The sequence below is a fragment of the Mesoplodon densirostris genome, chromosome 5 (assembly GCF_025265405.1).
Source record: "Mesoplodon densirostris isolate mMesDen1 chromosome 5, mMesDen1 primary haplotype, whole genome shotgun sequence".
Taxonomy (NCBI): domain Eukaryota; kingdom Metazoa; phylum Chordata; class Mammalia; order Artiodactyla; family Ziphiidae; genus Mesoplodon; species Mesoplodon densirostris.
Window position 1 is genome coordinate 51129021 of NC_082665.1, and position 21779 is coordinate 51150799.

Sequence of the window (21779 nt, forward strand, 5' to 3'; positions counted from 1 at the left end):
TATTCATAATTGACTGACTGAAACATTTATTATATGAAATTGTGACTTGCTTGAAGAAATTAGACTAGATTTCTGTCACTTGGAAATATTAGTATACATATACAAATGCAAACCATTTTTCCAACAACTCAAAGGCTTTTCATCCACAGTTTTTTATTGATATCTGATTTCAAGAAAGAAAATGTGTTAAAATCTCACTGACATTAATAATATCATCAGAAATTACCACCAGTGTGAATGGATTCTTAGTCACCAGCATTTACAATTAAATCCCCTGTGTTGTAGAACTTTAGGGTGCATCATTCATATCCCAAAATGCCTAAATTGTACCTGTGAAGTTGCATAGGGCAATCTATGTAGCTACACCTAATGCCCCCGTTACATCACTGTCTCTGTTGAAGAAAAAGTTATGCTTCCCAATGTAATAAATGTTTTCAGTTGGATACAATTATAGTAGTCTAATTTCTCAATTAAGTTTGAGCAATATTTATATGGTTAAATATATAAGTATGTGTATATTTATACATATATGTATATATACATGCATGTGTATATATAGCCACACACATAAAATGCAAGTTCTATATTTATTTAGTTATTCAATAAATGTGAATTGAGTGCCTGTTCTAGGCCAAACACTGTGCCTAACAGTTGTTAATATAATAAAGAACAAATCAAGTATTTTTATGTCCCCAGATTTCTTGCAGCTTAGTGTTAGAGAGAGACATTAATAATATATAAAGGTATAGATGGCTAGATCAGTAGATAGCTATAATCCAAAAGGATCATAGATTTTGAAACAATGTACCAGGATACTGGAAGCTATAATAATACTTAGAAGAGCACCTAATCTAGTCTAGGGGATGTAAGCAGAGGGAACCACTGAGAAAACATTTCCCTATGAGATTTCCCTTACGGGAATGACATTTGAGCTGAAATCTACAAGATAATATATCAATTGGGGTTCAGCCAGGGAAGCAGAGTCATTATAATGGTTATGGAATAAGGGATTTAGTGTAAGGTACTAAACCTTACAGAGTCATGAAAGGAGGTGAGGGAACTGAAGCTTGGAAGGATTAGGAAACAAATCACTAATTTCTGCCTGAAGTACTTTCTTGAGTGAATTAGTCAAAGTCTTCAGAAAAATCTGAGAAGCCAAGAAAACCCTGTCCTAAAAGAGGGCTATGAAGGGAACTTCCTAAAAAATTGAGAGAAAACTATTTTTTTCTGTACAACTTCTGCCTCTGTTTCTGTCTGGGCCACTGTTAATCATCAGGTTGTCAGCAATTGGGCAGAAGAGCTGGACACCAAGTTAAGGAGAGCAGGAACAAACTGGAACCCACCAGGTACCTCTGCATCTCTCTGCCATCTTCGTGACCACAAAAAAAAAAAATGATATTTAGTGGGTAAGACTATAACCTTACCTTCATTTCTCAGATTCCCCACAAGTTGCCCTTTGGGCTAGCTACAACCAGGAAAGGGAGTTAAGGTAATGTAGGCCCTTATTTAACCAAGTGGCCAATAGGAAGATGTCATATACATGAGTAGATATTATAACTAGATGAGGATTTCAGGAATAGGGGAAACAGAAGCTAGAGGCAGAGAGATCAGTATGCTGTATTCTATACAAGGTAAACCCTTGATTATATTTAACTTTGATCAAAACTGAATATCATAAGCATAGATAATAAAAGGAAAATATGCTTGTCATTTCTGATTTTTTTAAATGGGCACCTAGTATTAAGTAAAAGAACAACTCAAGAGTTAAGAAATGGTAACTGAGAAAGCTAGCAGTTCAGACATGTATTGGGCATATTTCATAGATGTTAAAGTGATCCTGAATTCACACTCAGAATCTCTGACAGTCACACAGATTTGCCTTCCTCCAGACAATTTCCTTTCTGTTTGGGGCCATGAAACAATTCACAGATTCACATTCTTGCACAGAATGCTTATGGTGGAACAAATTCTTATGTTATGTGACTTACGCAGTTAGGATCTTCAGAAAGGGGAAAGTTTGAGATAAAATTGAATGATAAGTATTTATTTGATAGTAAGTTTAATTGATTAAATGGTCAACTTTTTTCATCTTAATTTTTTTCTTCTCTCTTCCCTTTCTCTGTGTCTGTCTGTCTCTCTAGATTACAATTTGACTACTGTTTCTAGGACCTACAATGACTTAAGCAATTTTTATTAAAATATATACTTGATTATTTATTATATGTGAGGAGGTGAGACTGTAAAAACATCACTTTTGTACATTCATGACAAATATTGAGCAAGAAGTGACAGAAACCAGTGGCAGAAAGAAAACTGGATAAATAAACTACTATCCCATAAAATCAGGGCTTTTATGCAAGCCAGAAAATACTGTATCATTTGGATTTTATCCAGTCTTGATGAAAATATCAGTGAGAAACCTCAATACCATATATTTTGTCTCATTTACTCACTGAAGTTGAACCAAAAGAAAATCAATAAAAGTCATGAAAAAGTAGTTAGTATGCAATTTTACATTTAAATTTTTAACACAGCAGTATCAGTATAAGATCTCCTCTTGACTTTTTCAGGAAGTATAAAAATGAGGTAATTGCATTTTATAGACCTCATGAATATTTCCCAAATCACAGGAGAGTTATTATGAGTAAAAACAATAAAAAATTATTTGCTCATATTTCTTATTTTTTGATGAAGTGAAATTATCCCTTTTTCTTGCTGCTTTTGTTCCACAGATCTGCAAACAACTACTATGAGCATCTATACCGCATTTTTTCAGTAATGTGGTGAATGCTGAAAGGGCCTAATACAGTCAATCAGCTATTTTCTATTTAATATTACTGAGAAGAGAAAGCTTCTATGCAACTCCTGAGACTCTTTACTGTTAATTGATCTCTATTTTCAGTTTATGTCATGCTTCTTAAGGAAAAGACATATGACACAGATAATACCTAGCAGATATCAAAATATTTTTAAAACAGATGAATAGGGCTTCCCTGGTGGTGCAGTGGTTGAGAATCCACCTGCCGATGCAGGGGACACGGGTTCGTGCCCCGGTCCGGGAGGATCCCACATGCCGCAGAGCGGCTGGGCCCGTGAGCCATGGCTGCTGAGCCTGCGTGTCCGGAGCCTGTGCTCCACAACGGGAGAGGCCACAACAGTGAGAGGCCCGCGTACAGCAAAAAAAACGACAACAACAACAAAAAAAACAGATGAATAGAAAAGTTACACCCACAACGGACCACAATCTCCCAAAAAAATATGACATAAACTCCTTCTTTTTCATGTAAACCTTTAGAGTGTTTTTCAGTATGGGTTCATGGTGAATTCAATATCTGCTCAAATATTATTGATAATATTTAATAAGATAATCTGAGTAAATTTCAGGTATAAACCAGATTTGCAATAAATGTATACTATTAAAATAGTATTGCTATATTTTTATGTAGAACTTCTTTAATATTATTTTATTCTTCATGTAGTTAATGTACATACTTATCATCAGACACATAGTCTCTTGTCACCTTCAGTCAAGCCACATTTACCTAAACATTTCAATTTAATTTAAGAAATATTTATTGAATGCTTACTTTGTGCCATGCACTTTTCTAAGTGCTTGGGAAAAATCAGTGAATGAAACAAAAAAAATCTCTGATCTTACATTCTGAATGTACTTTAATGTTTCCATCTAGATTTTTTTACCCTAAATTCAACATAATTAAAATCACGTTAAGTAAAGGTGTCATTTTGAGTAAATGTATTACTATTTTTGCCTTTCCTATTTTTGCAAAAACTGCAAGCATCTGAACTGAATTTTGAATCTATTCCATACCTTCTTTTGCAATTTCCAATTCTGTCAATTCATCATTTTTCCATTCCATCTTGGTAAATGGTGTTTCCTTTTCCACTTACCCATTTCTTTATTTCAGCCATTAATTTATTGAATGAACATGTATTAAATATTTATATTCATTACATATCATGCCTGAATTATAACAATAGTTTCCTAATGCATTTCCTTATCTTCACAACCTTTTCTAATCTATGCTAGACATTATTGCAAGATCAGTTTTAAACTAGGTTCATTAACATCAACTTTCTTTCCATCAACTATCAATGACACCCATGTGCCAGCAGGATGAAGTTCATACTTGTTAATTGATAGCAATATCTTGACATTTTCTTGTCCCAATCCCTGTTTTAACTTTATTTTCTTATTTATATACAGGAGACTTTCTCTCAGTAGGATGGTCTCTTTTACCAGTCCTCAAGTGTGCCTTTCTACTTTTCTCCTGTGTATGTTCTTCTAACGTAAAGACACTTTCTCCACTTCTCTTTGTATCCAAAGCTGATCAATCACTCAAAACCAAGCTTAAATCACACCTCCTCCATGAAGTCTTTTATTTTTTTGGATAAATTATACCTAGACATTTTATTAACATCTTTATTGGAGTATAATTTCTTTACAATGGTGTGTTACTTTCTGCTGTATAACAAAGTGAATCAGCTATACATATACATATCTTCCCCATTCTTGTCCCACTTTATCTCCCTCTCACCCTCCCTATCCCACCTCTCTAGGTGGACACAAAGCAACACGCTGATCTCCCAGGGCCATGTAGCTGCTTCCCACTAGCTATCTATTTTAAATTTGATAGTGTATATATGTCCATGATACACTCTCACTTCGTGCCACCTTACACTTCCTCCTCCCCGTGTCCTCAAGTCCATTATCTACATCTGTGTATTTACTCCTGTCCTGCCCCTAGGTCCTTCAGAAGCATTTCCACCCCCCTTTTTTTTTATAGATTCCATATATATGTATTTGCATACAGTATTTGTTTTTCTCTTTCTGACTTACTTCACTCTGTATGACAGTCTCTAGGTCAATCCACCTGACTGCAAATAACTCAATTTCGTTTCCTTTTATGTCTGAGTAATATTCCATTGTATATATGTGCCACATCTTCTTAATCCATTCATCTGTCGATGGACACTTAGGTTGCTTCAATGTCCTGGCTATTGAAAATAGTGCTGCAATGAATATTAAGGTACATGACGCTTTTTGAATTATGGTTTTCTCAGGGTATATGCCCAGTAGTGGGACTGCTGGTAGTTCTATTATTAGTTTTTAAGGAACCTCCATACTGTTCTCCATAATAGCTGTATCAATTTATATTCCCACCAACAGTGCAAGCGGGTGCCCGTTTCTCCACATCCCCTCCAGCATTTATTGTTTGTAGATTTTTTGAGAATGGCCATTCTGACTGGTATGAGGAGATACCTCATTGTAGTTTTTTTTTTAATTTTTTTATTAGTTTCTTCTTCATAACAAAGTGAATCAGTCATACATATACATCTGTTCCCACATCCCTTCCCTCTTGCATCTCCCTCCCTCCCACCCTCCCTATCCCACCCCTCCAGGCGGTCACAAAACACCGAGCTGATCTCCCTGTGCTATGCAGCTGCTTCCCACTATCTATCTACCTTATGTTTGGTAGTGTATATATGTCCATGCCTCTCTTTTGCTTTGTCACAGCTTACCCTTCCCCCTCCCCATATCCTCAAGTCCATTCTCAGTAGGTCTGTGTCTTTATTCCTGTTTTACCCCTAGGTTTTTCATGACATTTTTTTTTCTTAAATTCCATATATATGTGTTAGCATACGGTATTTGTCTTTCTCTTTCTGACTTACATCACTCTGTATGACAGACTCTAGGTCTATCCACCTCATTACAAATAGCTCAGTTGCGTTTCTTTTTATGGCTGAGTAATATTCCATTGTATATATGTGCCACATCTTCTTTATCCATTCATCCGATGATGGACACTTAGGTTGTTTCCGTCTCCGGGCTATTGTGAATAGAGCTACAATGAACATTTTGGTACATGTCTCTTTTTGAATTATGGTTTTCTCAGGGTATATGCCTAGTAGTGGGATTGCTGGGTCATATGGTAGTTCTATTTGTAGTTTTTTAAGGAACCTCCATACTGTTCTCCATAGCGACTGTACCAATTCACATTCCCACCAGCAGTGCAAGAGTGTTCCCTTTTCTCCACACCCTCTCCAGCATTTATTGTTTCTAGATTTCTTGATGATGGCAATTCTTACTGGTGTGAGATGATATCTCATTGTAGTTTTGATTTGCATTTCACTAATGATTAGTGATGTTGAGCAGGTGTTTCTTGTGACCTGTATATCTTCGTTGGAGAAATGTCTATTTAGTTCTTCTGCCCATTTTTGGATTGGGTTGTTGTTTTTTTGATATTGAGCCACATGAGCTGCTTGTATATTTTGGAGATTAATCTTTGTCAGTTGTTTCATTTGCAAATATTTTCTCCCATTCTGAGGGTTGTCTTTTTGTCTTGTTTATGGTTTCCTTCGCTGTGCAAAAGCTTTTAAGTTTCATTAAGTCTGATTTGTTTATTTTTGTTTTTATTTCCATTTCTCTAGGAGGTGGATCAGAAAGGATCTTGCTGTGATTTATGTCATAGAGTGTTCTGTCTATGTTTTCCTCTAAGAGTTTTATAGTGTCTGGCCTTACATTTAGGTGTTTAATCCATTTTGAGTTTTTCTATGTGTATGGTGTTAGGAAGTGTTCCAATTTCATTCTTTTACATGTAGCTGTCCATTTTTCTCAGCACCACTTACTGAAGTGGCTTTCTTTTCTCCATTGCATATTCTTGTCTCCTTTATCAAAGATAAGGTGACCATATATGCATTGGTTTATCTCTGAGTTTCTATCCTGTTCCATTGATCCATATTTCTCTTTTTGTGTACCATACTGCCTTGATTAGTGTAGCTTTGTTATATAGGCTGAAGTCAGGGAGCCTGATTCCTCCAGCTCTGCTTTTCTTTCTCAAGATTGCTTTGGCTATTTGAGGTCTTTGGTGTTTCCATAAAAATTGTGAAATTTTTTGTTCTAGTTCTGTGAAAAATGTCATTGATAGTTTGATAGGGATTGCATTGAATCTGTAGATTGCTTTGTGTAGTATAGTCATTTTCACAATGTTGATACTTCCAACCCAAGAGCATGGTATATCTCTCCATCTGTTGTATCATCTTTAATTTCTTTCATCAGTGTCTTATAGTTTTCTGCATACAGGTCTTTTATATCCTTAGGTAGATTTATTCCTAGGTATTTTATTATATTTGTTGCTATGGTAAATGGGAGGATTTCCTTAATTTCTCCTTCAGATTATTCATCATTATTTTAGAGGAATGCCAGAGATTTCTGTGCATTAATTTTGTATCCTGCTACTTCACCAAATTCATTCATTAACTCTAGTAGTTTTCAGGTAGCATCTTTAGTATTCTCCATGTATGGAATCATGTCATCTTCAAACAGTGACTGTTTTACTTCTTGCTTTCTGATTTGGGTTCTTTTTATTTCTTTTTCTTCTCTGATTGCTGTGGCTAAAACTTCCATAATGATGTGGAATAATAGTGGTGCGAGTAGGCAACCTTGTCTTGTTCCTGATCTTAATGGAAATGGTTTCAGTTTTTCACCATTGAGAACGAGGTTGGCTCTGGGTTTGTCATATATGGACCTTATTATGTTGAGGTAAGTTCCCTCTATGCCTACATTCTGGAGGGTTATTATCATAAATGAGTGTTGAATTTTGTCAAAAGCCTTATCTGCATCTACTGAGATGATCATATGGTTTTTATTCATCAATTTTTTATATGGTGTATCACATTGACTAATTTGCATCTATTGAAGAATCCTAGCATTCCTGGTATAAATCCCACTTAATCAAGTTGTATGATCCCTTTAATGTGCTGTTGGATTCTGTTTGCTGTTTTTTTTTTTTTCTTTGCGATATGCAGGCCTCTCACTGTTGTGGCCTCTCCCGTTGCAGAGCACAGGCTCCAGACACACAGGCTCAGCAACCATGGCTCACACGCCTAGCTGCTCTGCAGCATGTGGGATCTTCCTGGACCGGGGCATGAACCTGTGTCCCCTACATTGGCAGGCGGACTCTTAACCACTGCACCAAAAGGAAAGCCCTGTTTGCTGGTATTTTGTTGAGGATTTTTACATCTATGTTCATCAGTGATATTGGACTGTAGTGTTCTTTTTTTGAGACATCCTTGTCTGGTTTTGGTATCATGGTGATGGCAACCTTGTAGAATGAGTTTGTTAGTGTTCATCTCTCTGCTATATTTTGGAAGAGTTTGAAAAGGATAGTTGTTAGCTCTTCTGTAAATGTTTGATAGAATTTGCCTGTGAAGCCATCTAGTCCTGGGCTTTTGTTTGTTGGAAGATTTTTTCTTTCTTTTTTTTTTTGTGGCACATGGGCCTCTCACTGTTGTGGCCTCTCCCGTTGCAGAGCACAGGCTCCAGATGCACAGGCTCAGTGGCCATGGGTCACGGGCCCAGCCACTCTGTGGCATGTGGGATCTTCCTAGACTGGGGCACAAACCTCTGTCCCCTGCATCGGCAGACGGACTCTCAACCACTGCGCCACCAGGGAAGCCGTGTTGGAAGATTTTTAATCACAGTTTCAAAGTTAGTGCTTGTGATTGGTCTGTTTACATTTTCTGTTTCTTCCTGGTTCAGTCTTGGAAGGTTGTGCTTTTCTAAGAATTTGTCCATTTCTTCTAGGTTGCCATTTTATTGGCATATAGTTGCTTGTAGCAATCTCTCATGATCCTTTGTATTTCTGCAGTGTCAGTTGTTACTTCTTTTTCATTTCTAATTCTATCGATTTGAGTACTCTCCCTTTTTTTCTTGATGAGTCTAGCTAATGGTTTGTCAATTTTATCTTCTCAAAGAACCAGCTTTTAGTTTTATTGATCTTTGCTATTGTTTCCTTCATTTCTTTTTCATTTATTTCTAATCAGATCTTTATGAGTTATTTCCTTCTACTAACTTTGGGATTTTTTTGTTCTTCTTTTTCTAATTGCTTTATGGGTAAGGTTAGGTTGTTTATTTGAAATGTTTCTTGTTTCTTGAGGAAGGATTGTATTGCTATAAACTTCCCTCTTAGAACTGCTTTTGCTGCATCCCATAGGTTTTGGGTCATCATGCTTTCATTGTCATTTGTTTCTAGGTATTTTTTGATTTCCTCTTTGATTTCTTCAGTGATCTCTTCATTATTCATTAGTGTATTGTTTCACCTCCATGTGTTTGTATTTTTTGCAGATTGTTTTCCTCTAATTGATACATAGTCTCATAGCATTGTGATTGGAAAAGATATTTGACACAATTTCAATTTTCTTATATTTCCCAAGGCTTGGTTTGTGACCGAAGGTATAATCTCTTCTGGAGAATGTTCCATGAGCCCTTGAGAAGAAAATGTATTCTGTTGTTTTTGGATGGAATGTCCTATAAATATCAATTAAGTCCATCTTGTGTAATGTATCATTTAAAGCTTGTTTTTCCTTATTTATTTTCATTTTGGATGATCTATCCATTGGTGAAAGTGGGGTGTTATGTTAATGTCTCTTACTATGATTGTGTTACTATTGATTTCCCCTTTTATGGCTGTTAACATTTGCCTTATGTTTTGAGGTGCTCCTGTGTTGGGTGCTTAAATATTTACAATTTTTTTATCTTCTTCTTGGATCGACCCCTTGATCATTATGTAGTGTCCTTCTTTGTCTCTTGTAATAGTGTTTATTTTAAAGTCTATTTTGTCTGATATGAGAATTGCTACTCCAGCTTTTTTTGATTTCCAATTGCATGGAATATCTTTTTCCATTACTTTCAGTCTTTATGCCTCCCTAGGTCACAAATGGGCCTCTTGTAGAGAGCATATATATGGGTCTTGTTTTTTTTTATCCATTCAGCCTGTCTATGTTTTTTGGTTGGAGCATTTAATCCATTTACATTTAAGTTGATTATTGATATATGTGTTCCTATTACCATTTTCTTAATTGTTTTGGGTTTGTTATTGTAGCTTTTTTCCCTTCTTGTGTTTCCTGCTTAGTGAAGTTCCTTTAGAATTTGTTGTAAACCTGGTTTGGTGGTACTGAATTCTCTTATCTTTTGCTTGTCTGTAAAGGTTTTAATTTCTCCATCAAATCTGAATGAGATACTTGCTGGGTAGAGTAATCTTGCTTGTAGGTTTTTCTCCTTCATCACTTTAAATATGTCCTGCCCCTCCCTTCTGGCTTGCAGAGTTTCTGCTGAAAAATCAGCTTTTAACCTTATGGGGATTCCCTTGTATCTTATTTGTTGCTTTTCCCTTGCTATTTTTAATATTTTTTCTTTGTATTTAATTTTTGATAGTTTGATTAATATGTGTCTTGGCATGTTTCCCCTTGGATTTATCCTGTATGGGACTCTCTGTGCTTCCTGGACTTGATTGACTATTTCTTTTCCCATATTAGAGAAGTTTTCAACTATAATCTCTTGAAATATTTTCTCAGTCCCTTTTATTTCTCATCTTCTCTTGGACTCTTGTAATTCAAATGTTGGTGTGTTTAATGTTGTCCCAGATATCTCTGGGACTGTCCTCAATTCTTTTCATTCTTTTTTCTTTATTCTGCTCTACAGTAGTTATTTATGCTTTTTTATCTTCCAGCTCACTTATCTGTCCTTCTGCCTCAGTTATTCTGCTATTGATTCCTTCTAGAGAATATATATAGATATATATATATATATATATTTTTTTTTTTTTTTGCAGTATGCGGGCCTGTCACTGCTGTGGCCTCTCCCATTGTGGAGTACAGGCTCCGGATGTGCAGGCTCAGCAGCCATGGCTCACAGGCCCAGCTGCTCCACAGCACATGAGATCTTCCTGGACCAGGGCACAAACCCATGTCCCCTGCATCTGCAGGCAGACTCTCAACCACTGCTGCCACCATGGAAACCCCTAGGGAATATTTAATTTCATTTATTGTGTTGTTCATCGTTTGTTTGCTCTTTAGTTCTTCTAGGTCCTTGTTAAACGTTTCTTGTATTTTATCCATTCTATTTCCAAGATTTTGGATCATGTTTACTATCATTACTCTGAATTCTTTTTCAGGGAGACTGCCTATTTCCTCTTCATTTGTTTGTCCTGGTGGGTTTTTACCTTGCTCCTTCAACTGCTGTGTATTTCTCTGTCTTCTCATTTTGCTTAACTTACTGTGTTTGGGGTCTCCTTTCATAGGCTGCCAGTCCTAGTTCCTGGAATTTTTTGTGTCTGCCCCCAGTGGGTAAGGTTGGTTCAATGGGTTGTATGGGCTTCCTGATGGAGGGGACTGGTGCCTGCATTCTGGTGGATGTGCCTGTATCTTGTCTTTCCAGTGGGCAATACCATGTCCAGTGTTGTGTTTTAGGGTGTCTGTGAACTTATTATGATTTTAGCCATCTTCTCTGCTAACAGGTGCATTTGTGTTCCTGTCTTGCTAGTTGTTTGGCATAGGGTTCCAGCAATGTAGCTTGCTGGTTGTTTAATGGAGCTGGGTCATAGTGTTGAAATGGAGATCTCTGGGAGAGCTTTTGCCATTTGATATTACATGAGGCCAGCAGGTCTCTGGTGGACCAGTGTCCTGAACTTGCCTCTCCCAACTCAAAGTCTCAGGCCTGACACCCAGGTGGAGCACCATGACCCTGTCATCCACTCAGCTCAGAAGAAAACGGAGGAAAAAAAAGAAAGAAAGAAAAAAAGAAAATAAAATCATTTTTAAATATTATTAAAAATAAAAGAAAATTTTTTTAAAATAAAGAAAGAAGAGAGCAACCAAACCAAAAAAACAAATCCACCAATGATAACAAGTGCTAAAAACTACACTAAGAAAAACAAAAAACAAAAAGAAAATGGACAGACAGAACCCTAGGACAAATAGTAAAAGCAAAGCTGTACAGATAAAATCACACAAAGCAGCATACACATACACACTTACAAAAAGAGAATAAGGAAAAAATATATATAGATTAAAAAAAGGAAGAGAGCAACCAAAGTAATAAACAAAACTACCAATAATAATAAGTTCTAAATAGTAAACTAAAATAAATATAAAACTAGAAACAAATTTGATGCAGAAAGCAAACCCCAAGTCTACAGTTGCTCCCGAAGTCCACTGCCTCAATTTTGGGGTGATTTATTGTCTATTCATGTATTCCACAGAGGCAGGTTTCATCAAGTTTATTGTAGAGATTTAATCCACTGCTCCTGAGGCTGCCTGGAGAAATTTCCCTTTCTCTTTTTGTTCGCATAGCTCCTGGGGTTTAGCTTTGGATTTGGCCCCACCTCTGTGTGTATGTTGCCTGAGGGCATCTGTTCTTCGCCCAGAGAGGACAGGGTTAAAATAGCAGTTGTTTAGGGGGCTCTGGCTCACTCAGGCTGTGGGGAGGGAGACGTACGGAATGCAGGGCCAGCCTGTGACGGCAGAAGAAAGCATGACATTGCAACAGCCTGAGGCACACCGTTTGTTGTCCCAGAGAAGTTGTCCCTGGATCACGAGATGCTGGCAGTGGTGGGCTGCACCAGCTCCTGAGACGGGAAGTGTGGATAGTGACCTGTTCTTGTACAGAAGATTCTAGTGGCTGCAGCAGCAGCCTTAGCATCTCATGCCTGTCCTTGTTGTCCACTGTGGTAGCCATGCTCACACCCATCTCTGGAGCTTGTTTAGGCAGTGCTCTGAATCTCCTCTCCTCGTGCACCCCAAAACAATGGTCTCTTGCCTCTTAGGCAGTTTCAGACTTTTTCCTGGACTCCCTCATGACTAGCTGCGGTGCACAAGCTCCCTTCAGTCTGTGTTCACGCAGCCAACCCCAGTCCTCTCCCTGGGATCTGACCTCTGAAAGCTGAGCCTCAGATCTCAGCCCCCACCACCCTGGCAGGTGAGCAGGCAAGCATCTCAGGCTGGTGACTGCTGGTTAGCACTGATCTTCTGTGTGGGAGTCTCTCCACTTTGCCCTCTGCACCCCAATTTCTGTGCTCTCTTCTGTGGCTCCAAAGCTTCTCCCCCCACCCACCCCACATCTCTGCCAGTGAAGGGGCTTCCTAGTGTCTGGAAACTTTTCCTCCTTCACAGCTCCCTCCTGGAGGTGCAGGTCCTGTCTCTATTCTTTTGCCTCTGTTTTTCCTTTTTTCTTTTGTCCTACCCAGGTATGTGGGGAGTTTCTTGTCTTTTGGGAAGTCTGAGTTCTTCTGCCAGTGTTCAGTAGGTGTTCTGTGGGAGTTGTTCCACATGTAGATGTATTTTGGATGTATTTGTTGGGAGGAAGGTGATCTCCATGTCTTACTCCTCCTCCATCTTGAAGGTCCCCCCTCCATGAAATCTTTTCTGACCATTTCAACACAGTCTAAGTGAACTTCTTGCATTTCAATATCACTTAGCACATTTGTTTTATACTTAATCTTATACTGCATGGATTTCTATCTAATTTTGTCTCTCACTGTTATGCACACCTAAAAGATGACCTTTATTACTATTAATTCATACTGCATCTTATTCCTAAATGAGTTTGATTCACAAAGGTTGTAGGTGAGATGACAATGAAGATGAATACAATTTTTAGTTGAGAAATTTGGCATCTCATGTAAATATATGTTGAAAAGAGGAGATAAAGATAAATGTGTGCATTTGAACAGAACATGCCATAAATTTGACTACAAAATCCAAGTAGCCAAGAGAAAGAGTCTTTTATGATAGGTTCTGTGATTCACAGTGTGTTAATAATAACTGAAATAATGCTCAGAATCACAACTCTATTATTAAAAGGAGAGAAAAAAAATTATTCCTATGCATCTTTATAGAGAGTTCAGTATGTAATGACGTGAATCATATCCTTAGTCATTTAAAATACAGAAATTAGTTACTTAGAATTTTTTTAATTGCTTTTCTAACTAAAATAATGAGACCTGGTCAAAACATATCTCAGTAAATACTATTGTATTGGGATACAACTGAATCTGTTTCATATATGAAGCTCTTATGCAGCATATGCAGTCCTAATAATAATTTTAGGATATGTACAGGTTATAATGGAATATATATTGCTTATAATTCTATAATTTAAGGGATTTTCTATTTGAGATCAATTTACATCCTACATGCTGTTGGTAGAATTTAACCATGTGTACAATGTGACTGTACTTTAATCTAAAAAAGGAACTCTTAATTAGAGAGGAAATTCTGTGAGTGAAATGCTGTTATGCAATGACTACATTTTAAACTTTCAATAAATAGAAATCTAAATTGAATTAAAATTTAAACTTTATTAAAGTTATAATTTTTGAAGTAAAGTTTGAGTGATGTGATAAGAACAACAATACTTTATATCTAAAAGACTAAATAAAAACTCTCATAGCATACTAACGCAGCTGAGAATTGGGGAAAAAAGAGATGAAAAATTTAAGCATAATATATATTGTTTTATTTGTAAAGTTGAGATATAGAGTAGATATAAGCACTTTCAGAGTTTAGACAGCTTTAAAAAAAGGAAAAAACGTAAAAGCAATTACTCTTCTCCAGTTGCAGGTTTGGATGGGAAAAATGTGATTAAAGAAAATTAACCTGTAGGAAAATATAGGAAAAAAGGAAACAGGAAACAAATCTAAAAAGAAAAATCAACAACAGAAAACTTAAAGCCAGCTAGGAAATATAAGACAATAAATAAGTGTATCTTTGAAAAGGGAAACATTTGGAATGTGTCTTAAAATATATGAAATTTTAAGAGATTTACCAAAACAAATTGTCTTCAGAAGGTTGAGTATAAATACCATTCAAAGATACAATAAACTAATGAAAAAACTAAGATAAAATCCTAGATCAAGATATTAATATACAAATTTAGAATTCATGATAAATAGCATCAAATCATACAAAAGAAGTAGCTTTTTAATTAAAGGGAAAAATTCCAATAAAAATACATAAAAATAATGAACTTCTGCAACAAAGAAGCAAAAGGTATATTAAGAAAACCTGATAAAATTATAAGCACAAAATTATAATGTCATCAAACCACTGACATTTTTATACATCAAAGAGAGAAAATTAGACAATCTTAATGATCCACACACAAGCATATCTTACAAGACAGAGTCAGGGATGGGATGCTTATTTAAGATAGGTGTTCCAAATATTGGTCAATTTAAAAATAATTAACTCGAAGTTAATTTTTTCTAAGATAAATCAGAATGTCCCTCTGTCAAAAGAGGAATGTAAAAAGGTCTATGTCTTATGGCCACATGGAAATCACCACATCGAAATGTCCCATACCTAGAAATGTTTAAGCCCATCGTATTAAGAGGTAATCTTCCTTGGTTTTTTAGCCTGGTGTTGTATCAGTTTTTTCTTTACCCCTAACATCCAATGTTTTTTACCACAATATGGCTTGTGGGAGACTTTAAAATAATTTTTTATTAAAAATTTTGTTTAGATTTTCCTTTATTTTAATAAAGTATTCTTTCATATCTTCAAATACATTCTCTGATTTACTTGTTAGTTCATTTATGCAGTCACATCTATTACCAATATAATGGATCAGACTCATCTATCCTCTATGCAAATTATCTTATTTTTCATTAATTTATCTTTTTTTCAGTGTAACCACTGAAGTATTTTTCCACTTGGTTTTTTTATTGTTTATCCTGAGTTTTGCTGCCAGCAATGTTGATGAATTTGTCTTTTAAGTGAATTCTGAAACCTTTCCAAATCCCCTTTAATATCTTATTTTATAAAATTCATTAAGATTTCCTTGAGAATGCAGTTATAACAGATTTATCTTCTTTTCTTAGGGTGTCTCCTTTTCTATCATTAGCGTGTTACAAATATTTACATAGTCTCATATATTTTATTTTTTTCTTGCTCCTATTAACATCTGCAATTTTCACTAAAACTTACTGCTTAGATAGATTCCTCACAGTTCCCCTCTCTGTTTACCTGGGCATGATTTGAATCTTCTTTGTACCATAAGGGGGTACTTGAATGTCAATTGTTTCTCAAGACCTGTTCAGCTAATCAATTGCTTGCAGCAAGGGTTAAAGGACTGTGTTCAGGGATAGCAGCTATTGGGAAAATTTGTCTCCCTCTGCACATTTTTAAAATCCGTGTTAAAATCTCTGATTATGGGACACCTTTGCTAAATTGAATGTATTCCCATAGTTAAGGAAGTGACTATTTTCAGGTATACATTTGTTCATTGTTTTACAGTATTTTAGCCTTTTTAGTGGGAGGTTGAGTTTGGAAATGCTTCATATTTCATGGAATTTCCATTTGGTTTTCCACACTGAAATAAAAGTATACTGTATGGGAAATATAGAGTAATAAGGTTGCAATATGACACCAACTCTGTTAAAGGTAATTAAGTAAAGTTGGAAAGCAATTCATTAAAAACAATTAGCATTAATCACAAAAATGCAACATTCTAAAACAATGGTAATAGGCTGAATTTACAATAGGATGTATCTGTAATAAAACAAAACATTTTAAAAAGAGGAAGTTAGGCTGTGTTCATCACAGTGGGAGTTAGGGAGAATAAAAAAGTTTTATTTTTAAGAGACCAGGCTTATCCAGTCTTAGTAAAAGTCTAGTGGAACTGGTGTCAAGTGAAGTGTTCCTTGCTTTTGCATCTCTGGTGAGAGCCAAGTGCCACAGGAATAAAATTTCTTCTTATCTCCTCCAACCTTTGCCTTCTCAGGCTAAACTTTTAACATGGTCCTGCCTTTTACAAGTCATAGTAGACTGTAGCAATCAAAATACTGATGCTCTAGTGTGATCCATGGCTATTTGCTCAATAATTCTATCGATCGTGGATTGTTTAATGTATATGCTGGCAATAACTGTCATCTGCATAGTGTCAGTTATTTTGGTCTGAAGTAGATTAGCCATAACTTTATGATATGGCTGATGGTTATATAGGAGATTTTCTTTTCCTTGAAGATACTCCTATTATCAGTATGTTAAGGTAGCTAATTAGTACTGTCATTTCTGACAATATATGATAAAATATTGTCCCCTGAATATAAGTTGAATAATATATAATGAGCGGATTAATGAATAACAATGGCTGTCTTTTCCTACTTACAATGCAGTAAGTCCCCTACATACGAACCTTCAAGTTGCGAACTTTCAAAGATGCGAACGTGCATTTGCATGTCCAATCCTGTAAGTTAGTTCATGTGTCTGATATACATTGTCACGTGCATGCATCCTCTACAAGTAGTTGTGCTTTTGTGTACTTTACAGTAGTGTGTAGAGCACAGTAGTATAGTATCTTTATTTCAAGCCCAGGATGTCCAGAAGCAAGCATGAATCAGCAGTGATATAGCTGGTACTGCTGAGAAGCACCAAGCGATAACAATGGAAACAAAAGTGAAAATAACTGAGTGGAGCGAGGTGAAAAGTTGGTAGACGTTGCTCGTTCTTATAACATTGAACTCCTTGCTGTGCAACACAAGGAGCCTACTGATGAAGACCTGATGGAATTGGAGGCCCAGAGAAAAGATGAAGAGAGACAATAGGAAGAAGAAGTAACTGAAGAACCGAAGAAATTCACTATGCAGGAAATGGAAAGGGGATTTTCTTTATTTGAGGAGGCACTGTTAGGGTTTTGAGGCACAGGAGCTGAACATAGAACAGTGCATGAAGGTTGCAGCAGCCATTCAGAATGTAATCCAGTGCTACTGTGTCATCTATGATGAGAAAAAAAGAGCTACTACCCATATATCACTGGATCATTTTTTCAGGAGTGTAGATAGAATTGAATCCTGCAAGGAACCAGAACCTGTGCCGTCAGCATCCTGCATGAGTGAAATTGCTGCTTGCCCTCCATTTCCTATTGCTGATGATCCTTCAGCTCTACCATCTCCAACCCCCTCTCCCTCCTCCAGTCAGTAACTCTTCTTGCCTGTACACTCGGTGCCATCCCCTGTATGTCAGCAGTTGTACTGTACTACTGTACTATAAGATTTAAAATGTTTTCATTATTTTTTGTGTTTGTTTTTAATGTATTATTTGAGTGAAAAGTATTATAAACCTATTACAGAGCAGTACTTTATAGCCGACTGTGTTAGTTGGGTACCTAGGCTGACTTTGTTGGACTTTTGAACAAACTGGACTTATGAACATGTTCTTAGAACAGAACTCTTTTGTATGTAGGGGACTTATTATATAAGGCTGTCCAATTAAACAACAGAAGCATAAATGCATGAAAACAATAAAAATTACTTTGAATTCATCTTTATAAAATTTTATTAAAAGAAAATCAAACCTGTGTTTTATCTTATGGGATGAGACAATTCTACACCTGTGTGGATGTTAGCTCTTCATTCACTTGTGAGTCAATGTCTTATGGGTATAGATCCAGGAAGCCTGACAAATAGGATTCCTTCACACCAGATGGGGAAATAGACACTTGGAGAGAGCAGTTCAGATCTAAAGAATAAAGCTAAAGGATTATAAGATAGGCAAACCTAATATTAATACATGTTTTTAACTCAAGTCTGTCAGGTGAAACAGACATCCAAAAATGACTCCAGAGGAGAAAACTTAAACAGACTAATAACAGTTGAAGAAATTGGAAAAGTTATGAAAGAAAGAAAGAGAAAGGAAGGAGGGAAGGGGAAGGGAAAGAGGAAGGAAAGGAAGGCCCAGATTGTTTTACAGTGGTTTTACAAGCAGCCTGACTCCAAGGTACTTGGCGTCTCTCAGTGGAGCATGTAAGTACTTTCATAATGTAGCTGTTTTAGGAACTGTCAAACTTAGAAATGTTTCCCCTCTCTGGGTCAGGCCTAATATTAATCCTTAAACTGTAGTGAGGTAAAAAGTTTCAGAATACCAGGGGACAAGTTTTAATGTCCTTTTATTCCTCATCCTATAGAGTACTAAGCAGCATTTGGCTCAGTTGGTCAGTAGAAGATATGGACGATTTTGACCTCTGCCATAGCCAAGCTGTATGGGTACCACTGGGTGACTGTTTAGGTGGGGAGAAATGTGTTCTGACCCCATTAATCATCTCCGTCAGGGAAAACTTGTAGGACTGCAGTGGTATCTGATCATAAACATTTTCAGTCGAGGGCAAGTTTACCTTCTCTAACAGAATCATAGATAACAAGTCAGCTTGATCTCCAAACAAGGAGACTTTGGGAAGAGATTCTACTGATTGTACATTTCCTGCTTTCTTCTGGAATAGGGTCATAGATACCTTACTATAGTATCTTTAAGAAACAAGAGGCGTTTTAAAACTTATCTCCTTCTCGAGAAAGAAAAAATATATAATGTCACAGTGTCAGAGATTTGGGATTTTCCCAAGGGTCCCCCATAACACTGACCCTGGCCTCCTCCTCAATCCCTATTGCCTTCTCCATTTCTTCTCTATATGATGCTCCTGCAGGATGTACACTCACCAATTCCTATAAATGTAGCATGTTTTTCTCTGTGTCTTGTCTTAGTCTTTTTAAATTTATTTATTTATTTATTTATTTATTTATTTATTTATTTATTTTTGACTGTGTTGGGTCTTTGTTGCTACACGCAGGCTTTCTCTATTTGCGAGCGGGGGATACTCTTCATTGTGGTGCATGGGCTTTCATTGTGGTGGCTTCTCTTGTTGCAGAGCATGGGCTCTAGGTGCATGGGCTTCAGTAGTTGTGGCATGTGGGCTCAGTAGTTGTGGCTTGTGGGCTCTAGAGCGCAGGCTCAGTAGTTGTGGTGCACAGGCTTCGTTGCTCCGTGGCATGTGGAATAGGGTCATAGATACCTTACTATAGTATCTTTAAGAAACAAGAGGCGTTTTAAAACTTATCTCCTTCTCGAGAAAGAAAAGATATATAATGTCACAGTGTTCCCAGACCAGGGCTCAAACCCGTGCCCCCTGCATTGGCAGGTGGATTCTTTTTTTTTTTTTTTTTTTTTTTTTTTTTGCGGTATGCGGGCCTCTCACTATTGTGGCCTCCCCCGTTGTGGAGCACAGGCTCCGGACGCACAGGCTCCGGACGCGTAGGCTCAGCGGCCATGGCTCAAGGGCCCAGCCGCTCCGCGGCATATGGGATCCTCCCAGACCGGGGCACGAACCCGTATCCCCTGCATCGGCAGGCGGACTCTCAACCACTTGCGCCACCAGGGAGGCCCGGCAGGTGGATTCTTAACCACTGAGCCAAACAGGGAAGCTCACTGTGTCTTAGTCTTGAGCTAACAATTGCTGCCTCCTTGTCCACATTGTCAATCTTCTAAACCCACCTCAGAGGTCATATCTTCTGGGAAGCCTGCTCTGCCATTCCTTCCAGACAGCTAGTTAAACAAGCCCCTCTCTGTGGTGCCATTGTGTCTTGTACTATTTCTGTGATTACACTTTTCACTGTATTATAATTATTTGCCTGTCTTATATTGTTTCATGGGCAGGATCTTTGTAGTACTTACTTCTGTTATCTCTAACATCTAGCTGAATGTGGAATGAATTATGGGTATTCAGTAATTTGGTTGAATTTAATTAAATATCTTAGCACCTGCTGGTACATAAGCAGGCAAGATAGAAAAGAATTCCCAAAACAGGTCAATGATAGTTTTGTTGTTGTTGTAATATTTGAGCATGTCATACATTAACTTGAATGAAACTAATACAAAAGCATTTATTTTTATTAGGCAAGTATTACGTAGGAAGGAAAAATAAAAGATGACTGTTAAGCCTACTCTGACTATAGTATTTACCATATTTCAGGTGTGGTATGAGGTACCTGACACTCTGATCCCATTGAATTTTCAGTATAATCTTGCCAGAGAAATGGTATGGGGCTCAACTTATAAAGGTAGAAACAACATCAGAGAAAGATGTGTTCAAGGTTACCTTGGAACTTTGTCAAACCTATCACTATTTGCATTTTATCCTCCTGTTTAGGGCTTTGTTGTGTTCATGTCATAATTTTGTAAGCAAAAATTTGTATAGATTAGGACAAGTTTAACTTGGAATATATACTTAAAAAATATATAACATGATTATGAATTTTAAAATTTTGGATAAGCTAATTTAGCTTTTATATATATGTGTATACTTGGATAAAATAGGATCATATAATATATCTTGTGACATGTGCTTTTTACATAACAGTATATTGTGAATATATATCCATGTCAATAAGATATATTCTACTGCTTCATTATTTAAATTTTTGGATTCCTTTATTCAGTGCATCCCCTACCACCAAACATTTAGTTTTTATTTGCTATTAAAAACATTATTATAACAACCTTAATGGTTCACGCTTTGTGTACATATTGTGGAAATCATCACTTCTTTCTTTGGGCTACACTCCTAAAAGGAGAATTGTGGTTTTGGTGTACTCTAAACCTTCCATATTCTATATTACATATCTGTGGCTGCTATGGATCATAAATTCCTCAAGGAATGATGCTTTCTTAATCCTTTCTCTATCTCAGCTATGCATTTGTTTTTAAAATGATTACATTTCTCTTCAGTATCTTTTGTCCTAGATATTTAGCAGCTTATAGAAAAATGCATGGGTAGCAAAAAAAATTAAGGAGCTTGGTTTTATTTCAGAAACAGTATTAAGTGGATTTTTTTTTTTGTCATAGATCTCTTCATCTGGCCTAGCTTTGTTTTTCTTGTTTTTTTTTTTTCCATTGAAGTCTTTAAATGTGATTTTTCCTGTTGAGAATAAAATTCAGTTTAAAAAAAAAAAGCAAAGAGGAAAACAAAATAGAGCGAATACTTTTCACTCACCAAAAGAGTTACATGTGTTCAGTGGATGATTATGGAGTGAATCAATTAGTAAACCAGTTGATCACTGAATGAAACAGGAGAAAATCTGTCCCTATCTTTCCATTCTCTGGATGCTTTCCTGTTCTCCTCCTGCTTTAGAAGGCATCAAAGACCAATTGGAAGG